General features: G+C 41.0%; 1 long non-coding RNA gene across 1 annotated transcript in view; it reads right to left on the reverse strand.

Moving 5' to 3' along the window:
• Positions 1-22,599, reverse strand: part of LOC137171580 (uncharacterized) — a 56,682-nt gene extending 34,083 nt beyond the window's left edge. Inside the window, exon 1 of the long non-coding RNA XR_010924788.1 lies at positions 22,354-22,599. This is a non-coding gene — a long non-coding RNA (uncharacterized lncRNA). The remainder of the gene's footprint in view (positions 1-22,353) is intronic.
• Between the last annotated feature and the right edge of the window lie 226 nt (positions 22,600-22,825).

Here is a 22,825-nt window from a genome sequence, read left to right on the forward strand (position 1 = left end):
AGTAAAAAAAAATGAGTTATAGTGTAAAAAAAAGCTCTGTATTTTCGCACTGCAGCAGCATGAAATGTGGCCCACCCAGCATCAGACCCGGCCACGAAACATATCAGCATGACAAAGCAGGAGGCTGAATTACAGCACACATCCTATTGCTGTTAATTACAGTGGGAGGAGGAGGTCTGTTCTAATTACAAAGAAGGGCTGACAAAGCCAACGCAGCCCAGAGAGCACAGGGAGACAGAGGCCTCCCTCCTCCTCACTCTGCGGTTTGGCTTTAATGAAGACCCACTGACTTCTCCCCAACCTGCCGGCGTACGCGGTGGCTGCTGGTGCTACTGTTTTCCCGTAAGCCAGGAAAACACTGCCCAATTTAAAGCCCGATTATACCCTCAGTTTGGCTGCGGCAGCTGTTTTTCAAGACTGTGGTCTACGCTGTTGTGTGCAAAATACATGCAGGTCGCCTTGAACAATAAGGATGTTTTACCGTGTTGTGTGCAAGGGTTAATGATTCAAACCTCTCACTTCCTGATAGAGCTTAAGATTACTCAGAGCTGTCACGATTATATCAAGCATATTTGATTTTTTCGTGACTACCTTTACAATCCGGAAAATGTGACTCAGCCTGTGTTTTGAGCTGGATAATGATAGAAATCTTAATTAGTTTGTAAAAGTCAATCACTGAATCTCTTTTTCACACTTATGATTATGATTGTAAAAGTCTATTTCCCATTTTTACTCTATATCTATGTTATACAACTTCCTGGATTGTATTTTTATTGCTTCACCAGTACCTGAAGCAACACAGGCCCTCGCATTTTTTAGCGCAGGGCTGTTTTTCGTCGGGGAGGTTAAAGAATATCTGCAGAGCCTAACGTTGTAGCCTGTGTAGCTACGCTGAAGACTCAACAGAGCTCATGTGGCCCCTGTTCAAAAAACGTAGCCTAACTACACGTCAAGGCTATGGTGGCTATGGGCAAAGACATCAATCAGAGCAATCTTGACCTTTAGGAAGAGTCTATGCAACAAAATATTTTAAGCTCAGAGATTCCTACCTCTTCTAAAAATGGTCGTATATTGATGCTTTTTTTGTTTTTTCCTGCAAATACCTTGTGCTGATGGAGAATTTGATTCACAAGGTTTGGTTTTAACTGTGTGATGCAGCCACATTAGGATACGACGAGCAGTGCAGCAGAACTTCTTTGCACATTATGGCAGCTTCATTCTTTACCCTTGTCTCTCTCGTCTTTCACTCTGTCTCTCTCTGCATGCCTCCTTATCTCTTTCTTTCTAAATACTGCCTCTGCTTCCCTGTTTTCCTCCACTGCACCTTTTCCACCTCCCCTACCCTCTCCCCTCTCCCTCTCTCCCTCTCCCTCTCTGTGCTCTGTCTCTCTGTCTATCATTGGGACATCAGCGCATTCCATCATCAGTGTGGGAGCTTCGTGATAGGGGTTAATGGATTGGGCAGGATGAAGCATTGTGTCCCGCTGTCTGAGCTTGCCATTTGTTTTGTGTGGGATCAATGAGAAGATTCAGGGTTGGTGCCTGCTGGAGATGATGGACTAATGTCTCAACACAAAACCATTAGAAACTGTCAGTGGGAAAACACATCACTTCTCAGCATCAACTCTGGCATAATTTTACATTTTCCTGAGCAAAATATTTACATCCTTTCCGCTTATGGCGAACCCTTTGGAATTTTATGACACTTTTATGTCACTAGAAAATTGAAGTAACAACGACAGATGTTAATTTGATTCTTTGATGATGGCACAAATGGGATGGAATCCATATTCCTTAATGGTGTTTGCACCCTAAGGGACTTAATAAAGAATATTTCTCACAAAACTGTGCCTATAAGCGGGCAAAATTCACTTCTAGAGGAACTGATGCACTTGATAGCTGCAGTCATCCTCAGTTTAATACCCTGGCCTGGAGGTTAGACAGCTGTTTGACACAAAACACACAAATTAATTGCTTTTGTCCTAATCTTATATCAGATTGTTAATGTTTCCCTTGAGGGTTCTGGCCTGGATGTTCCACTTTGCTTATAGACATTTAGCTTTTTGGGGAAATTCTGATATTTGTCAACCTGATCTTTTTGTCTATAATGACTATCGGTGTTATGGACTAGTTTAAGCTCTGATTTTGGTCATTTGGAAGCACTACACTGACATATTATCACCATATAAAGTTGTTATGGTGAGAAACACATCCAACACATATGAAGCAATATTTAAAGCTGTCTTTCTGGCCATCAGATGGACCTAAATCCAACACTGACATTCTACTTTTACCTTTGTTTTGGTCCACAAAACGAAGAAAAATATCTGTCTTTTCACCTGCTAAATGCTCCACTATGTTTCTAAGTTAGTTGCTCTTTGTGCGGCAAGTTTATGAGAGCTTTTTCTGTAAAAATAGCTGCCTGTTTCTGCTGCAAATAGTTCAAGTCTTAAAGGGGAAAAAAGCACAGAAAACTAATATAATAAATAAAGTAAAAATAATAAGTATTTAAGTTTTAGGATAAAAAATGGCCACAGTTCCTTCCTTTCTTGCTAACCCAAGTGTAAACATAATAAAATAAATAATTGTCCCCTCAGCTCTGGGATCATGGCCTCTCAAGTTTGCTCCGTGCTGCCAACAGGTGAACAATTCCTCTCAAGACTTCTCAATCGTGCGCCGCGCAGATAGCTACTGCTTCCAACCCTCTTCCAACGAGGTGGCTGTTTCGCACCTGTTCCCTCCTCTAGATGGCCTAAGTAGGCTTGGCCCAGCTGTCTGACAGAGACTGCAAAGTTATCTGGTCATGTGAGAACCGTGTCATAAAAAGAGAAAATCAAAGAAACCCAGGCCTGCGCTCTTCACTCATCCTCCGGGCTCCTCCGTGTGGGATTTGACACACCCTGGGACAGCCGGATTTCCTAAAGCTGCCATGCAGAATCAGGATCCGTGAGGGGCATTGGAGTGGGGGATCGGGGTCCTTCACTTTGTTTATTTTATTTAGTCTTGCATCATTATCTCATGGATGGAAGAGGCTCGAGTTTAATTTGACGTGCAGTGATGAGTTGCTGTTTGTCTTCCCTCGCACGCAATAAGCCGACCATACACAAACATCAGATTTAAATATAGAGATGCTTATCCCGATGAAATGTCAACCTCCGCCTCGCTCCTTACCTCCCAGTTTACCCACTAGCTAAGGAAAGCCTGGATTATTTCCACAATTACTCACATTTATCAGTTTTAGAGCACTTCATACTAGTTATGAAATTGGGCATCCTGCCATCACCTTGTAGAGCTCTGGGTGACTCTAAGTGTTCTCTCACCTCATCCTGCCCCTTGTTAGGTAAAGTGAATTTTACTAATGCCTGGCGTGGTCTAATGCCTTCTTTTACAAGCCTAATAAGAATAATGCCTCACTATAAATTCTGAGTCATCCTGATCTTATGAGGCAGGCTGTAAATGAGTTATGAATTATATCTCTGCTTCCTGCACACTTACAATTTGAAAAGAAGGCTGGTTGGTTTCACAGGGCTGTGCATGTATTATTTTCTCTCGGGCTCTGAAAGTTTTCTTTTATTTTAACCTTTAACTCCACCCAGTAACACCATCATCCACAAGGGCACAGATGACATTGAGTAAAACACCACACCTGCACAGAAGCACATACACACATCCTCTGCTTATGCCATGTGGTGGATAAACTCCGCCAAGCCAGAGCACGAAGCCAAATTAAAGGAACTGAAGAAAATAAATATTTTTATAATTGTGAAAGTGTGCTGCTTTCAGCCTGATGAAATGGTCGAATAACATGAATTGAGTCTGACTGTGGCTTGGTCAGCGGGCCAAAGCCGAGTGGATTAGGAGCAGAGAGAGAGAGAACAGATGAATTATCTGATTGTACAGAAGTCAGTGAACACAACCCAAGGAGAGCATCAATTTCTTTTCAATTAGCTGCTTGTACTGATCTATATAATACGACTGGAGGGAAAAAGTATTTGTTTATGTGAGCGGCAAAGCTCATTAGGGTTAAAGTGAGTGTAAATGAGCGGTTTTTACAGTAATCTGATTATTAAAGCTAAACCTTGGAATAATTTGTAACTGCACGGGGGAAAAAAAAGGCGTAGTTTGACATTTTCAGTAGTGGCTATTACAGTGTGGCTAATGCTGAGTGTAGTTTCGCTGTTTGACTTGGCTGTCACTGTCACCTCAGAATGGCTACAGTCCTAGACATGGGATATTAGGGCTCAACACCTACTCTTTTATTCATTGCCTGGGTCGATCGCTATGCCATCTGTGGTGGGCCAGAGGTGGGATTTGTCAGCGTTGCTTTAAGGTCTTGGTCTCACAAAGGGCAAATCAGTCCAATTCAAATACAGCAACCAGTCTGGGTTTACCATTTTGTTTATGTCTGTCGCCCATAATTTAACATTGGCTTGTGCTTTTCAAACGCCAGACATGAAGATTTCAGAGTGAGTACAACATCCCAAAATAATTCCACGGTAATTCCTCCACTCATCTCCCATTTTGCTGAGAAAACAGGTACATGAATGATATGCGGAAAGAAAAGCTACACATCTCCCAACAGTGTGGAGCTGCGGTCTTGAAGCTGATGGGGAATGTTGTGTTTGGTGGGCAACAAGACGTACTGGCAGCGCGGAGTGCTGATGATCGACCATGGCACCGCACTCTGGGCAACGAGAGGCGATAATGATATCCTTGACAATCTACCCAATCTGACCTCATTTGAGCAAATTGTGTACCACACACAGTCCAGTCAGTGCCAATATACTCTGAACAGCAAAGTCTAAAAGTCTTCTTAGTCCACTTTAGAGCAGATATAGTTAGCTAAAAGTGTAGAGTTATCCTAATTTAATGCTTCACTTACATTTATTTTTAGCCAATTTTTCTAGCCATGCTGATTGTTTTCATTTCATTCGCCCAGGTTCGGAGATTTGTGCACCCAGCCTGATACAATGGAGGTGAATGGAATTTCGCCAGTGCCGAATTACATTAAAAAAAAAAGCAGCATATGTTTCTAAATACATAGTCCTCAACACTCCGGATAATCCATAGACATAGCTGGCGAAAGTTTTCTTTGGAACTACTTTCTCTACAAAATGCTGACATGTTTCTGTGGATTTTTAAGTATAAAAGAGACACCGTTTTTGGGGGGGAGAAATTAAAATTATGAAAATTATAGCCAAAGTAAAAATACTAGGGGTGAAATACATATTTATAGACTAGTGAAACCACTTGAACTTACTGCTAGGGGGAAGAAAACAAAACAAACCTCCATCAATTTAACACTTTCCCTGTTTTCTGAACTCAAAATTCAAAATAAATCTCAGAGACAGATACGTCAAATCCTGGGAAAATAAAACCAAAACTATCTGCATGGTTATAATTCAGATGAACTCACCCTTTAACGGCTAGCTTCCCATCCAACTTGATGTAAAACGTGTTTGTCAGGCGAACTTTAAGACATGAATCTGCTCAATAATCCGCAAATTAATCAGCACTCTCTCTCTCAAACAAATGGTGCACAACTCCTTTGCTGTTTAAGGGGAATTCCCACACAGGATACAACGGGGACAGCGAGACAACAAAGACCAACTCCTAACAGGCATGTAATGAAATCGAGGATCTCTTGGGCCCATCCAGCTTCAGTACTACCCGTCCCTGGAGGTCTCGATAAGAGGCTAAGCTACCCTTCCATCCGTCCTCACAGTTCAGAGGGTAAACTAGCAGAGAAATTGGACACTGGTGCACTACTAGTTTCCAGTCTGTTAAAGGCTCTTGAGAGAAGGACAGGCGAGGGTTAAATTCAGGCCAATCTTCCCTAATGTTGAAGAGTGGCCTTTGATTGCCCCCCGTCCATGTGTAGTGCGCTGCTGAAGGGGAATCTGACACTGACGTTGTTATTGAAGTGCTGCAGGAGGGGCTGATAACTGGTCTCATCGGCACAGATCCAGTGTACGAGCTGCCTCTCAGCTTCTATAAAAGACAGTGGCAGGTGTGTGACAGATCTGGGCGTTAAAGGACGTTTGGGACCCCCCAGAGATGACAGCCTCTTGGCCCGTCTCAAGAACTGATTAGGGGCCTGGCTGGTGGGGATGCCCGACCATGTCTAAGCTTTTATCTTCCACCCACAGTTTTTTTTTTCCGCACAGCACTGGCGCTCTTGTCAACCCACAGAAATACTTACATCCTCATATTTCCCATCTACTGGGAAAAGAAAACTAGTATGTGGCATGTGGCAAATTAAAAAAAAAAATTAGCCTCACGTGAGCCTGTGCATAGTTTTAGATTACCAAGCAGAAGTCTCTTGTCAGTGCAAAGTGAAGGCTTGACTCAGTAAGGGCCTCTTCCTGGATCAATATCATCTTTTGAATCTCTTCTTAATACACACTTTTGTTTGAGAGCTTATTATGAGGTGTTCAGTAGTGGAAGTAGAAGTGACTGAATCAATACCTTTCAGCATTGGAGCTCATTGTCAGCTCAGCTCATCACATACACTGTAGCAGTATGTTAAGTCCTTGTTTCAAACTTACTGCTAAATCGACAAAAACTACAATAATTCAATTTCAGAATATCTGGGCTATAATCTTCTAAACAGTGCTTAAAGGCTCAATTTTTACCGATAAAGCATACTGTAATCTGATTTTCAAACAGTCATATTGTGTGTAATGTGTGTAATATTGCAGCGTTATGAATTGATTGCTTAAATTGTACGTTAATGGCTACGAATCTTTGTGCTTGACTGAAAGAAAGGATTTGAATCATTTGTAATCTCCAAGTCTATTGAGTCGAATTATTTGATTTGTTTTCCTTACTTGACTTTGAGTTTTTCATTTTTCATGACTTTTATTTTAATCTGTTCCAGTTTCATTTCTGTTTCCTACCTATAAATGTTACCATTTGCCTCCTATCGTTGTTAATTTGTCATCTTACGTGTGACACGTTGTAACTTGGTTTTTGTTTATTATTATTATTATTACCAGCATTATTATAATGCCAAGGAGTGCCAAGGGGAGGCTAAAGGGGGACGGTGGAGATTGGAGGAGGGGGGGGTTGAAATATGAGCAGAATGAATCCTTAAGTCTCCAACTCGACCACAAGTGGCATCATTGTCATCACCTTGTTCTGATTTCATTTCATCTCTGGGCGCCACCACTGCAGGCAATATCTGGGTATTGAGTTACAGGAGGCCCACCTCTTATTATTTTCATGGGAACTCAAGGACAGGCTAGTCTTGTGCGGAGATGAGAGGATATTTATATGAATGCGTATAATGTTGTGTTCTCAGTACTCAGGGACATTTAGCGCCTATCTCTGAATAGCATCAGAGCCTTTCAGCTCGACAGTCATTAATATCAGAAGGGTTTATGTGTTTCATATTGCCTCCATGCCAGCTGGGACCGCATGCCTGATGAGCTGGCTAGTGTTGTAGAGGATGCACTATTCTTTTTCACAACCTCATTCACAGTGTGAACTCAGCACGCACTACTGTCCAGAGATTATCACCTTGTCTTCATAAAGGTCAAACTTTTGGCCAATAGCAGCCATAAATGTATAATTTGCTTGAATGTTTCTGGCTCAAATATTGAGTGCAATGGGACATATATACTTTTTTTTTAAAATAAAAAACAATTCTTGTTTAGTTGCCATTTGACTTTATTCCATCTGCTTTTCTCTCTCAGTGCCTGAGATTTGTCTGATTGGTTTAATAGCACTGTGCTGTGGATTTTCATGTCTATCCACAGAGGATTAAGAACATTGTTGGATTATGAACATTGTTGGAGCAAACGGTGAAATGTTGGCAGGTTAGCAGGATTTATAAGTAGAAGACTAATTTCACAAGAGGACGCAAGCCAACTTTATAGAACCAGAAAGGTAAAGGGAAAAAACATAAAACTGGCAGCCGTGGCGATTAGATATACTAATCAACCTGTTAAATGTAAACCATCAACCGTAGGAACAAATCTGTGTTGACGCTCTGCTTCAAACAGACTTCTCTCCGTGCGTAATGCAACACCTTTCCCATCATTCCCACAAGTCATTTCACTGATTCTTGGGAAAGCTGATCAGGAATGAGACATGAGATTGTGTTTGATCCAAATGTTTTTTTTTTTCCATCCTGTAGGGTGAGTGATGTGACAAGCTTAGCATCTGTAATCCTTGGCTGGTTTTGTTTGGAAATCCACACGTAGCATGTCCATCATACAGCTAAAGGCTGAAATCCCCCAAGTTTGAGTCAAACTGAAGTTTGAATTCCCCTCATTTTTGTGTATGAGGAAATGTAAGCTATCATGATGCTACAGCTGTTGTGCATAGTTTTCAGCTTTTCAGAGGATAAAACTGTTTTTTAGATGTATTTGAGGATATAGAGTTTAACAACTGAGAGCTGGCATTGCTAGGAAACGCATTGTTAACTGTCAGAACTAGTCCAGCACACCATGCTTTGTTCACCAAACGTTTTCAGCTGTAGTTCTGCTATATGTCAAGGGATTACTTACTTATGAAAGTGCTGAAATCACAGCAACAACATCAGCAACATAGCTTGTTAGTTGCCTGTAAGAGTGATGGAACTGAATTGATATTATTAACAATGAACAACATAAACAACAACTGCAGAAAAATACATGAATTAACATATTTTTCTTTTTGGTAATTGCAGTTTGTCAAAATAAGAACAAGTAAGGAGCAAAAATGAATTCTAATTGACTTTAAGGGTTTGAAGGCTTAAGTTTGAAGCATTTTTTTCCACTAAAGATAAAAGATAGACGTTCTTCATACACATATTAGTCTACAATAGTCCTCCATTTGAATACAGATGAAGAATTAAAATGCAGGTGCTGAAAAACATCCTACAGGGGTCTGACCAGAACTAATGCCTCATAGGTTGGTTACCACGCAGTGCTCAAGCAGCTGCCAGCGTACCCTAGCAACAAGTACCGCCAACCCCTAAAGGCTGCGAGCGCCCGCGGGAGAGTGACTCACAGTCCATGTATCCCAGCATGCTTTGCCACTGTGGTGCCCTTCACCCCGTGACCTGCCATAATGGCAGCATGGAGAGATGAAAAGAACCATGTGACATGAGCGGACACAGTCGCTGCGGCCTCACGCTGCTCGGTGCCTTTTCAAACACAGCTCACATGGAGAGAGCGAAGACACGGGGCAGCTTGGGCAACAAGAGTCAACACAATCGTCCAGAACAGAAGTCGTGTTCTTTTTTTCACCGCTACAAAGGGTTTCTGCATGTTGATGACATACCTGCATTTTTTTTTAAAGATATTTCGTAAGGCCTTCCTTCATTTTCCACTTCAGTGATGCAGCACATTGCAACTTCATTTCTGTTTTCAGAAGTGACTCATCAAAACAGATTCCTGAGGACTTTTACTGACCAGACGGAGGCAAATAAGAAAAAGCAAAAACACCAATCTGTTGCGACACACACTTTCACCTTTATTTCCCCAGCAGCACACAGTGTTTACCCAGTTACTGTGTGAAAAAGTACCATCTGTGCTCAGAGCCAGCAAACTGCTGTATCTCAGTCATCATTCCTACAGTCCCTCGGCATTGTGACGATAATGGGACTTTAAATCAGTGCCTAGCACCCTCAGGGTTCATTACAAGACGACAGCCCATTGTGGCCACTCTGTGACGACAACAAGTGGCAACGGAAGGGGGCCAGAGAAAGTGAGGCAGATGGTACGGAGAGATGACAATGGTGCCATTTCACAGCGTATCCTCCACCTGTGGTGTGACGGAGGCTGCTGTCGCAGGCTTTTGATGCCTGCTGAGATGAATGCAATGGATGAACATATCTCTTTCTGACAGCCTCCATATCATTACTGATTGAGATGTCTAGACACCCACTGCAAAGAGCTTTGAAAACAGATTTTCAGAGGCATTGCTCAACTTTGTGTGAAATGTAGGAAAAGTTGTAGAAAGAGCTCCTTGAAATGTTATAATGAAAGTGGGGTTGGCATAAAAAATGAAAGTTGGAAAAGAAGTCAAAGACACTTAATTGAATTAAGCTATGTAATGTTTCATTGAGAGCCAAACCTTTACCGTAATATGGTCCAGCACTCCAATTCCAAACATACAAATAAAACCAGATCTGTTGGTAATGCAAGTTAATAACTGTGTGAACATATTTTAGCATTGGGACTTCAGGTTTTTGTATAAAGTTTCATTCATCACACGAAAAGAGTAACTTCTCTGCTCTGCAAACTGTACCTGACAGAAACCGAAACACAAAGGACACATTTACATATTCATGTTCCTGCCAAGTATACTTCCTTTAGTAATAGCTGTAATTGCAAGGTTTCCCTTCACTCGATTTCAAAAATGCAAATTAAATCAATTGCAACTGTACAAGAATGTCTCGTATGCACAAAACACAGTATATGACGGGAAATTTCACGTGTCATAACATCAACAAAGTGAGATCCTTTAATGCAGAGCTTGAACACGAAGAATATGACCACATGAAAAGCACATCCACAAATTTCCTCTGAGCAACACATGAAACAATTCTCCATTCCAGCATATGTTATAGTGGTGCGCAGCAAAATAATAAAAAGCCAGACAAGTTGTTTTAAGAGAGAGCAGGTGGTTCCTAGTTCAAAGAGTTTAGGGATGAGGTTGTGTTTTCTTTTCTCCAGCAGTGCGCTGTTTTTTTTTTTTTTTTCCTCTCTGCTCTTTCTTCCCTAAAGGGATCTCGTCCTGCGAGTCCTCCTCCCCAGTCTGCCAACTTCAGAGTTGCATTATTATCAGCAAAGTGCTTTTAAATCCGCTCCTGCTCAACACCAGGATGTCTTCTGCATGCTAATCCTCAGGGATATGGATCCGTCACTCCTCCGTCGTTCTCTCATGCCTGGCGTGCCTGAGACAGCTGGGAAAACAGTCTCTGCCCGACGATCTGCACATACAATGGGGATCTCAGGCCACCACAGCACCGCTCAGCCGCAGAGCACTTTACAGTAGTGCAGAAGAACAACATGGGCTTTGAGAGAAAGTCGAGCGATTGCACGCTGGTGCAAAGGGAGGTATCGTGAGTAAATGTTGTTATTTAGACCACAACGATTGACTGGAGGCATATCCTCAACTTCTCTGGCTGAAGTGAAATATCATCAAGTTACATCGTACCAATCATTTTGTTTTTCTGAATCCAGAATTATTATCCATTTTCTAAGACAGTGGTTCCCAACCTTTTTCTTTAAGGGACCTCTATGTTACCATTGAGTACACTGACGACACCCATCAGAGATGAATTTTCCTTATATTCTTAGGAACTTTTTATGCAATTCTATGTCTGTATATAAATGTTTTACTATCATGTATATTTAATAGGCTTCTTTTCAACATGATGTTTGCGAGTGAAGGCTGTGAATACGGCTTATGCTCATGTCAACACATCCCTTATCCTCGCAAGAAGTTTATATCTTTAGGTTTTATAAATAAATAAAGATACAAAATGTATTTGTTTTCTTCACAGAAATGAATAAATACTGAGACGTATATCAAAAGAACATTTTCTTTCTCACACCCCTTTAAAAAACAAGAAGGCCTTGCGACTCCCTGTGAAGTTTTGGTGACCCCTAGTTGGAGTCAGGACCCCCAGGTTGGGAACCAGTGTTCTAAGATAAATGAATATACTGGACTTGATTTTAGAATTTGAAGTTAAACAACAATTTATTTGTTTGCATAAAAAAAAAAGACATCTCCCGTGAGGTTTTACTAGCATAGCAGTGCATGTAATACTTCATATCCACCCTTCTGATCTCATCTTTTCACACCATTCGGCCTTCCCTCGGTGACGTTTAATCCATAAACACTTTCACTCGGAGGAAACGATGTGTGCTCAGACGAATAGTTTTACATATTGGGTAATTCAGCTCTTTCTTTACATGAGAGGATCGATACAACTCTCATGTTTGTGCGGTAAGTGGAGCTATAGAGCAGGGAGGCGATTAGCTCAGCTTAGCTTAGCATTAAGACTGGAAGCATGGGGAAACAGTTAGCCTTGATACATCCAAAGATCAAAAATAAGCTTACCAGCACAGCTAAAGCTTAGCAGTTGAGACGCTGCATCTTGTTTATTTAATCTGCACGCAAACAGAAATATAAAACCGACAAGTTGTGGTTATACAGGGACTTAACATACTGTAACTAGTGACTTTCTCCACTAGTTGCCTGGCAACCCTGGGGTGTTTATAAAAATCAAGGAAGCAACTGAAATAAACACTGAAAAATATAAATATCAAAGAAATATTAAATAAACAAGATCACATCATTAAAAAAGCACCATGAGAATAAGGTAGTGCTTGCTATTGTAACAGCACACTGAAATCAGTGCAGAAATTATTGTGACATCTTTGCCTGTGGAAGACCTGTTTTGGGTTAGGGTTAGCTGTGATTCTAGTGTGTGGGCACTCTTCTGTTGTATTCTGGTTGTTTCTGGTCTCCCACTGTGACACAACTCTTCTAGCTCATTAAAAATGCACCATCGCTGTCTAGACAAACGGAAGGAACTACACGACATCCTGTTAGTTACTGTTATGTTCCAGACTTGGATTGTTAATTATTTGCATGATCACAAATGTCAACGTGATATTGCACCACACAGAATCAAATGAAGTTCCGGTTGCACTTCGCCTCTCCTTAGTATCTTACACGCAAGTTTCCTGCTGCTTTGAAGCAAACTCGTGTGTCAATCTGATGTACTTTACCTTTAAAAGTTAAGAAAGCGCCGAAGTTTAAATGAAGCCACATGAGTTCAAAGTGCTAATCTCTTCAGGACTTTTGAGAAGTGAACAGCATCACTGAGACTGAGGCTTATTTTCCTGAGTACAGAGAGAGGATGAGAGGGAGAGAGAGAGGGAGAGAGGGATAGAGAGAGAGAGAGACTACAAGCTGTAGAGAGGAAGAGAGAGAGGGGGGGATAAATATAGAGAACAGTGATAAAGAGGTAATCATCTCCACTCAAAGCATATTTTATCCAGTGGGGTTATTAGGAGGATGGAGATGAGTCAAATCCACACAGACATAGCTCTCTCTCTCTCTCTCTCTCTCTCTCTCTCTGTATTTACCCACTCTTGATCCTCTCTCGTCCTCGTCTCCACGTCCGACCTGCCTTGGCACGGTGCCCGGCTCACTCACTCTCAACCATTCACGGCAATTTCAATGTTTCACTGATTCACGCTAATAGCTGATGAATGGACCGGTGCAATATACAATACATACAGAATGAAGCGATGGTTTTTAATTAAAAGTTTCACTTAAGCTTCCTCCTCTTCTGTCATCTATCATATTTGTTCTGGAGCAGCAGGGTTAGGTTTAAAAGAAGGCGATCTACAGCCTGAGGTGCACTTGCACAGGCAAAAAAAAAAAATTAATACAAAAACTCCTCTAATGATAAAATAACCTTATAAAAATTCTGGTTAGGCTTAGTGGTGGGGAAAATAAAACACTGATCCTAGCACCTCTCATTTATTATGTTATTATTCTAGTCTTCCCTCCAGGTTGTGACCAGGCTCAGCCCTGCTTAGCTTTTGCACAAGTCCACATGGATTGCCTGTGAGCTAGGGTAAGCTTGTACACAGGAGTTGCTATATAGTTTTCAAGGATAGGGGGCAGTGTTCTCAAGGGTAAAATGCTTTAAGGAACACAACTGAAATACATTAGAAGTTCACTGTTGGAAAGAAAATTAGATTTTAGTCATTGAGTTTAGGAGTTTTTTTGCCTGTAATACAAATCTATAGTTTTTACATTTGTGCTGCAAAACTATTTTTCCTAATATCATATAAAAAAAATCAATAAGTCTACCTTTGATATAGCTTCCTGTCCATGATTTGCATTTTAAATCACATATTGACCCGATTAGGAAGTGATACCGACTCAAGCGACTCATTATCGCCTCCAGCATATCATTTGATGTTAGAAATATAAGTTTCCTCTTACAAATTTAATATTACATGAGCTTCTCTTGTTCCGTTTTTGTTTCTAAGAAATCAGGAAACAAATTCTCATTTCAATTTAGCGTCATCCGTTGACATTTATCCATTATTTTGTCTTCTCCTTTTTTTTTTTTGTTTTTTTTTTACTGCTTAGTCAGTGGATAGACTGGTGTCTCGCTCCTAATTCAGCGCCGTCCCGAGGATGAATCTGTTTGCTTCTGCATCACGACAGAAATAGCTCTTAATAATGAAAGATTGATGCGAAGTAAGCTTGTCATTACATGCTGCAGTAGACAATTAGGTGCCTCCCAACATACTGCCCTCTCTGATTTTCCTCTTCTGTCCTACGTTCCTCTCTCTCTCCTCCTCTTACTCCCCAGTTTCTCTCTCTGTTTTCCTTTTCTCTTATCTTCCATGGTGACAAAGTTGCTGAAGTCGCTTGCTTAACTTTGTTTTGTTGGAGTCTGAAGGGACAGCGCAACAAGCCAGTGATTCATTCAGTGAGCTGATGACAAATACTTGATGCCCCCCTGCAGCAGGTTTCAAACTTTTTCTTCTACTGGGACCAAAACTCATTAAAAAAAGATTGCATTTCTGGTCATGTGGGGACACACCAGAGGTATCTCGACTCATAGTTTAAAAAGCTCTTCATTCAAGTAAAACTTTCACAGTAGGGATCGTTAGACAGGCAGTTAAAAGGAATAGTTAGACATTTTGGGGAAAACACTTTATATGTTTTCTTGCTGAGAGTTTTATGAGAAGATCGTTTGTCCGTTAAATTTGAAGGAGAGTCTCCTCATCTAACTCTCAGTATGAAAGCAAACCAGCATATATCCCAAAATGTTGAACTATTCCTTTAAATTGAAGACAAAAAGAAACATATGAATGTGTGTATGTGTATGTGTGTGTGATCAAAACATCATCTCAAATTCTTGAAAATGTCAACAAAATCTTTTCCCCTTAAAAGATACCAGCTGTAACGTTGTCCTCATCCAACACTCTCCCACACTTACAAACCTTCCACTGTTTAACAGCAGTCCACTTCTCCAGGTGTTCCTATTAAAATTGCAGCTACCTCCCCTCACTCTATCAACCCTCATGCTGTTGGGGCTGTACCCGTGACAGTGCCTGAATGCATTCATAAGCACCGGGAGGACTGACATCTCAATAGGCTGCCTATTCCCCCACTATCAGCTTACAGCCTATAATTATGGCCAATCATCTTGGATCAAGCATGTCTGCGTGAACAGGCCAACGTAACATCTGCTGCCTTGGCCAGCAGGCCAAAAAGGACTTTTATACTAAAGGTGAGCTAATTGTGGTTGAGGACGGGAGAAGGGAGTGTAACGTTAACAGGTAGGATAGGCTATTCAGACACCAAGGGAGGTTTTTTTTCCCTGGGAGCAGGTGCCTTAAGGCATTTCTTATCTTCCTTATGCCAGTGAAGAACTCTTATGTGCATTAGGAAATGCTCAAGGTCATTGCGATAAATCTCAAAGGAGTTATATTCGGAGTGCAATAAAGGAAATAGGGGAGCTCTGCTGTTTTAAAGCCTCATCAAGGTGCCGTCTCGCCATAAAGATAAACAGAAATGGTTAAAATACCCCCAAGTAGTTTTGAAGCTGTTAAGAAGTGGCTCCACTAATGTCACTGCACTGCTAGAATTTTGGGGGATTTTGAGGATACTTTGATGTCTTCTGTAATGGGTGACCATATTCCCCTTGGTGTTGCAGTTTAGAAAAATGTCCGCAACAGTCAACTGCGTAGTCCGAAGTTTACCACTTTGTTTTGCAAACTGCGAGACAATTTCATATGTAGTTACTCACCGGGACTATTAATCTCCTACAAGACAAGAAAAGAGGAGCTGTGTCACACTGACCAGAAAATGTGTTTGGCAGCTGTGAAGCCTATTTTGTGGCCAATGATGCATCTACTGGTTTATCTCATCTGCAAACCCAAAACCACAAAACAATGTTCTGTATAGAGAGCCAAAGATGGCACACAAATACCTAACAGCTGAAGCTGAATATTGACGACAACATAATAAACCTCTCTTCATTCTCAACTTGATTTTGCTGATTTGTCATGGACGTCATGTTTGCAGGGTAAGAAAGAAGGAGACAGAGAGTTTGAATATCCTAGATGCATTTTTCGATTAAAAAAAAAAAAGACTTCCAGACATGATTTTCCTACTTTCCCTTCCAAAATGTGTCATGTTCGATTCTAAGAAGGGAGGAGGGATGATGGGAATCTACACTAATTAAGACACATTCTGTCCATCTTTTATCCAAACTTCATGTCTCTCCCTTCGCCTACACCCATCCCCGTTCTCTGTCTGCGTAAACAAGTTAATCAGACTCAGAAGCCTGTGGGCTATGAAACAAACCCCGGCCCTGCGCCGGGCCTTTCACAGCCATCAATCATTTAATTTGGAAAACCAAGCAAACATTTACAGAATCACACCCAAATCTGAGCTTACTGGACTCAGCACCACAGACCTGGCAACGGCACAGCCAACAGCCATATAGACCCAGACCTGAGATAATAAATTGACACTATTGGAGAAGCAACCAAATACCTTCCCACCACAGACAACAAGACAGCAGCAACATGAGAAGACATGTCTACAGTTTGCAGTTATGTGGGGTTTTTATCATTTTCCAAATTGTGAGAAGGTCGATTCAGGGTAAATGTTCTGTTCACCTTGTCCATCATGTTTCTTATGATCTGAAAGGCATCAAAACACCTTGGTTCAGAATCAGTGCAGATTAATGAAAGTTGAAGTCTTGGCATTTTTTCTTGTAGCCATGGCTTTTTATCTGGATTTATCTCCATGGCTATCACTCTGAATTGAAATAGTTGTCATAACACTAAACAGTTTGTCCAGGAATTCACACAAATTTAGCCAATCCTCACAATAGCTGACAGATTTTACATTGTTTTAGTATACCACTGCAAAAAAAAAAAAAAAAAAAAAAAGCAAAAAACTGGAAGAATGCTCGCTATTCACCACAGCTTTCCACATAAAATAATCCAATACAGAACCACTTCTATGTGCCAAAAGTCAAAATCAAGTCTTAAATTCCACAAACAAAATTAATCATAACTATGGTAGAAGGACATTTCCCTTGAACTTGTCTTCTCATGCAGCACTTTCCCCACCGAGCTGTACGCTCCAACAAAGCAATTTTTCAATTTTCAAAGAAACATTTTACAGTTACAAAAACTGAGCAATGTCCAATCTGATACCTAAAACTAACCACATGAAGTGCACCATGGAAGCACTAGGGTTACTTTATAGATTGTAACATTTTCTTTTTTAATTCAGACTACCTGGTATGCCAATTTAGTCATAAATAAATAAAAAATCACCACATTTACAGAAAGCTTGTGCCCTTTTTTGTTGTCTCAGCAGGGTTGTGCTGCTTTTATTCTACAGGGAAACTCTCCTCAAATCCAGCAGCAGTTACCTGAAGTGGTAGCTGGTATGAGTGAGCACCTGGAGTGTCTCCAAACACATCAAACATGAGATTTTATTCTCTTTAGTGCTCATTTTATCCATTGTTTTACAGAGCTGTAAAGCGGACCAGCTATGGAGACCATACAGGCAGGGGGGAAGCTGCTTATTGTGGAAGTAAGCGGGGGAGAGATCCTTTCATTTTGCAAACATGGCTAGTTGATGTATCTTACTTTTAGAAAAGAGGGTCTTCATAGACATTCTTTGCAGCTTGGATGAATTTTGTATCAAGCTAATTTCATTATGGCGTAGAGGCGTAAAGAGGGTGACTACGAAGCAGATCCCTTGTCGCCTCTCCTGCTTTTTGTCCAGGCAACACCCTGTTTGACCTCATGTTTAGTCTTAGAAGGGGGTCATTAAGGTCTTAAGCTGCAATGTAATGAAAATGTTGTGACAACAGCAGAGGGGTGAAGTAAAAACAGGCTTTAGGAGACAGCTGAGCCTCCACTCGAGGGACCGCAGGAGGGTTTAGAGGGAGGAAAATGATGGTTATCTGCGCACCCTTGAGACATTGATATTAGCCTTGAGACTGGTGGATGGACTTGATGATAACCCTGAGTACTGCTGAAAGCCTGTCATAGTCCGGGGTGTTGGCCGTGTCATGGCGAGGAGGTCAAGTCAGGAGGGGTAGCTACCTTAAAGTGGCTTGTTAAAGTGTAAAATCCTGTATGATGTGCTATCAAAACTGATCCTGCCTCACCAGACCAAAAAAAAACAAAACCAAAAAGAAAAAAAAAAAAGAGCAGAGTGAGGAACAGCTCAGAGGAAATTTGATTAATTTGGCAAGAGCGGTAATTTAATCTAAAATGAAATGCTCTGCTCCCTCGAATGAAACTAAATTTAAAGATTGTATGCAAGCAGCTTTATTCGAGTTAGCAGCCGCTCCCCCCCCCCCCTTTTGACTGCATTCATCATAATTCTGTGGCTTGTTGTTTTTCCACCGTATGGTAGCTGGCAAGTTGGATGTGACAAAAAATGAAGAGTAATGTGCTTTGTCCCAGCTCCTTTATCCTTATGCAGGGGCCACTTTTGCCATCATTCGTTTTCTTTTTTTTTTTTTACAGTTTTTTTTTTTTTTTTTAAACTGGCTAACGCTCCTCCAAGCCAAAAGCACTTCCACATGCTGTACTAGAAATCCATTGCTTGGTGCCAGAGTGAGAGTTAGCCTCAGTTTTGGACTCCAGCCTGCTTAACCTCTCTGTTTTGGAGCAGCTGCACCACCCTGTACTTTACAGTGAGAAGAAACACCACAGGTATGCTGTACGCTGGCCACTCTGCAGCACCACACACACACACACACACACACCCATTACAAACTTGCGTCAGCTAACTGCTGTAATTTAAATTAACATAAGTTGCTCCAAATAAGTAATAATTGTAGTGTTTTTCATGACAAATTTATTGCATGCTATTAAATTTCAATGATGATTCATAGGGAGGACTTGTGCCTCGGGTGATGATACACCAGTCAATTGGTGTCTAATTTGTGATCCCCAGAAAGAAATTAAAAGTGAACAACAAGGTACTAAATTTGTTCAGAACTTTTCTTGCGAAACTTTGTCTATTATGCAATTAATCACAAATCAACTCCTTTGGCAGTGTTAATATTGCCCACAATATTTCTGTATATCATCATCTGTCTTCCAACATCTGTCTAAATTATTCCAGTGCTGCTCCAGGAAGTCATTTTGGTGCGCATTTCCCACCCTGAATCACAGTAAATCAATTTTCTCCTGGCCCAAATTATTATTTTAACTACTGAAGTGCAACCACAAGGACCTGAGACTGACAGGCTGAGAGGTAAGCCGTGATGAGACAGAGACGTTGCTTCATAATTGCTATCCTATAGTAACCTAGACCGCAGACACACACTCGCATGCACATGAGCAACATACAGGTTGATACAACCACCGCTTCGACTTCCACCGCCACAAAACAAGGCATGAAATACTGCCTCCAAACTGCCAGCACATGAATCATAGCAGTATGACATTGCTTTGTGCCCGAGGCCAGATTCTCAACAACCCCTCTCCAATCTTTTCATCCATCCCTCCACCCAGTCAGTCCTACCCCACTTTCCTCCTGACTCATAAATGGGCCAGTCTGCTTTACCAAAAGCAGACAGGGAGCCTGGAGGAGGGACAAAACTATTATCTCTCTCACAGCAGCAGCTCATGCAGGAGCTCCAGCAGCAGATAGGATTCTCAAACAAGCTGCTGTCCTCCCTCAGATTGTTACCCAGTCTATCCTTGCTTTTCCAACTCTCTAACATGTCCCAGTATGTTAGTGGTTTTCAGACTTTTTTTCCCTTCAGGGCATGAACATACCCAGACTGATTTTCTAGGCTACTCTGGGAGCGTGTCTGACAAAATATATCCTGTTTTAGGAAAAAATTACAGCATACATTGTTATTATGAAGAAATTAGGAATAAACTTTTGGTCACAAAACAACAGGCCTTTCCTCATCTACTTCTTTTTCTGCACTTCTCTGGGATGCAAGTCACAGCCTACACCCAGGTCATACTTAGCCAAATAAGCTCCAAATTTGTCACACAACAGGTACACAGTTATGTTAAAAATGTAACCACCAGATCCGGTGATGTCAGCAGGAACACTGCTGTCCCAGTTGCAAATTAAGTTATACTGCGTAATCCTGTTCCTGTGGGTTTGAACTATTGTGTTCAATTTGACAAACTCCCAAGGGTGTAAGTTTGAACTTGGTGTACTCTGGATTGATAACAGTCTATGAATTCAACAAGGAGAAGTAAAAGCTCCACAAGGGGAGTTGAGTTTATATTGTGAACAGCTTTATCCACTGTTTAGTGAAACTGCTGTGTTAGGAGGGAGATTTGGGGACTGAGCAGGATTAATTCATTTTGTTTCACATTGATTGCACCATTTTGAGATAATACATTCTTCATTGCATCATCTATTTGCCTAATAGAGATCTGAAAAAGGCAGCAGTCGTGAGCTAAGAGTAACAATGGTTATGTGGTAAATGATAATGTTCAAGTACAGTTCACTAAAAAAAACAGGTAGAACTAATTGGTCTGAATGAGTGTCGTACTTTACTGTTGGCACCAGGGAGGATGGTTTCCAGGATTCATTCTGCTTATGCCAAATTGTGACCCTGCCATCAACAAACTGTGATGTGCTGGAATACTCAATCTTTTTCTACTCCCCAGTCATCCAGTTTTGTTGATCACGTGCTCGCTGTAGCTTCATCCTCTTATTGTTAGCTGACAGATGGCACAGTTTCCTGCTGCAGTCGCTTGTCTACTTCAAGGTTTGATGAGTTGTGTGTTGAGAGATGCACACCTGGACATCATCTCTTGTATTGAGTTGTTATTTGCATATATTTGGCCAGCCTGTAAATTGGAGTAAGTATTGTTATTTTAATCTGATGTCACTCATCAAAAAGGTCTTTTAGCACTGAGGGCTGCTGCTGACAGGATGGTAAATTCTAGAAACTGTATGTTTATGACAGTCCTAAAGTGATGGCTATGATTGAACCACTTTTACAATTAGATCGAGGAGGAGACACCCTGAGAGTCTACTCTGTTATCCCCATTTGTACAATGCATTGCTGTAGTGCTGCCACCTCATAAAAAAAATGGCAGAAGATGTTGTTTGGCACTGGAAAACTTTAAAAAGGGGGGTTGTATGTTGGGAGAGCAGGTTGGCAGAAAGGGGTATGTGTGAAAATGGTGATGTTTAACAAAAAATATTAATAGAACAGAAACAAAAATTAACACTGGGAAATTGGGAAAATAACTTAAATTGAAGCAAAAGAAAAAAAACAAACAAAAAATACAGCCTCACAGCAAGCTGCCAACTACCTCTCATTACAATTGACCACTGACTGGCCTTTTACCTTCTCAGAATCGACTAACTGGAACGTCCCATCTACTCAGGTTGCCGTAGGGTGAGCTAGACTGATAAAAAGCTTTCAAAACATATAAAAACATTCATGTAGAATTTCTTGTTTACTGCTGACAATAACAACTTTTTATGGTTGCACATGCACAGTCATGAGAAAACCAAATTATACAAAACAGTTTTACCCTTCCTACCTCAACAATGCTTAGTGACTCACTGCTTAGTGCAGCTAATGATGCACACCTGTTGTCACCATCACTGATTAAGCAGACGATCACAAAACACATCACAGCAGGATTGAAGCCCTTCAAGAAAACCCAACATTGTGAAACACAAACCACTCTTGCTTTCTGTTATTTGTGTAACATGACTGATAAATCAACAGATTAATAGAAATATTGGACTGAAATAAATTTTACAAAAAACCCAAAAAACATTAGTATTGTTAGGAACCAGAGCTTAGTGAAAAGGGAGAGAAGCAACTTTTTCACCACCTGCTGCAAGGCAAGGGTCATGTTACTGACCAGAGCTAACACTAGTTAGCGAGCTAATCTGTTAGCGTGTTTACTCTATGACAACGACAACAACAACAACAACAACAAAAATGTTACAACGGAGACATTTCATTAAGACTTGATTAATGAAAATTATGTTTGCTGTCTTATTACAACAGTGTAATTGAGCTGTGCCCTGTTCATTAGCTATGTGTCATTTCTACAGACAGAAAACAGAGACAAGATCCGCACACTGCACTAATAGCTTCAAGCAAAATTAATGGAGCAATTATTTTTGATCTAACAGATCTTTGTCAGGCATTGTCAAACAGGTATCACAAAGCTGAACAGGTAATATGCTTGATAGTGTCAAGACTGGCTTGAAGGGCCATGGCAAATAAAGGGGAATGTACTAAAATGAACCTTCACCTTTAAAGGGGCAGTGTGTAGAATTTAGCGGCAATAATTTAGCAGAAAATAAGAACTGTTGTGTTTTCGTTACCTTAGAATGAGCCCTTTATAGCTACACAGGGAGCAGGTCCTCTTCCACGGAGCTGGCCATATTGCACCACCACGTTCCTACAGTGGCCCAGAATGGACAAACCAAACACTGGCTCTAGAGAGGACCTTTTGCATTTTTTGCAAGTTTCGTGGCCACCATAGGTTCTCCTATATGCTTGGAGGGGGAGGAGGAGGGAGAGGGGTATTCAGTTGGTTGCAATCTTGCAATCTGCAACCTCACTGCTAGATGCCGCTAAATCCTACATGCTGGTCCTTTAAACCTTCATCTTCAATACAAGTAATGCTAGCAGGGCTAACAAAATGTTGCCAGCTGACACCTTCCGAGACAATCGGTCATGTGACCCTCGCATTGCATCTATATATATGTACATATATATATATATATATATATATATATGTACATAGCAGTCCATCAAGAGTTCCCCAAGACATCAAAACTTCAAGTGTGGCCA

This window comes from Thunnus thynnus, chromosome 20 (assembly GCF_963924715.1).
Source record: "Thunnus thynnus chromosome 20, fThuThy2.1, whole genome shotgun sequence".
NCBI lineage: Eukaryota > Metazoa > Chordata > Actinopteri > Scombriformes > Scombridae > Thunnus > Thunnus thynnus.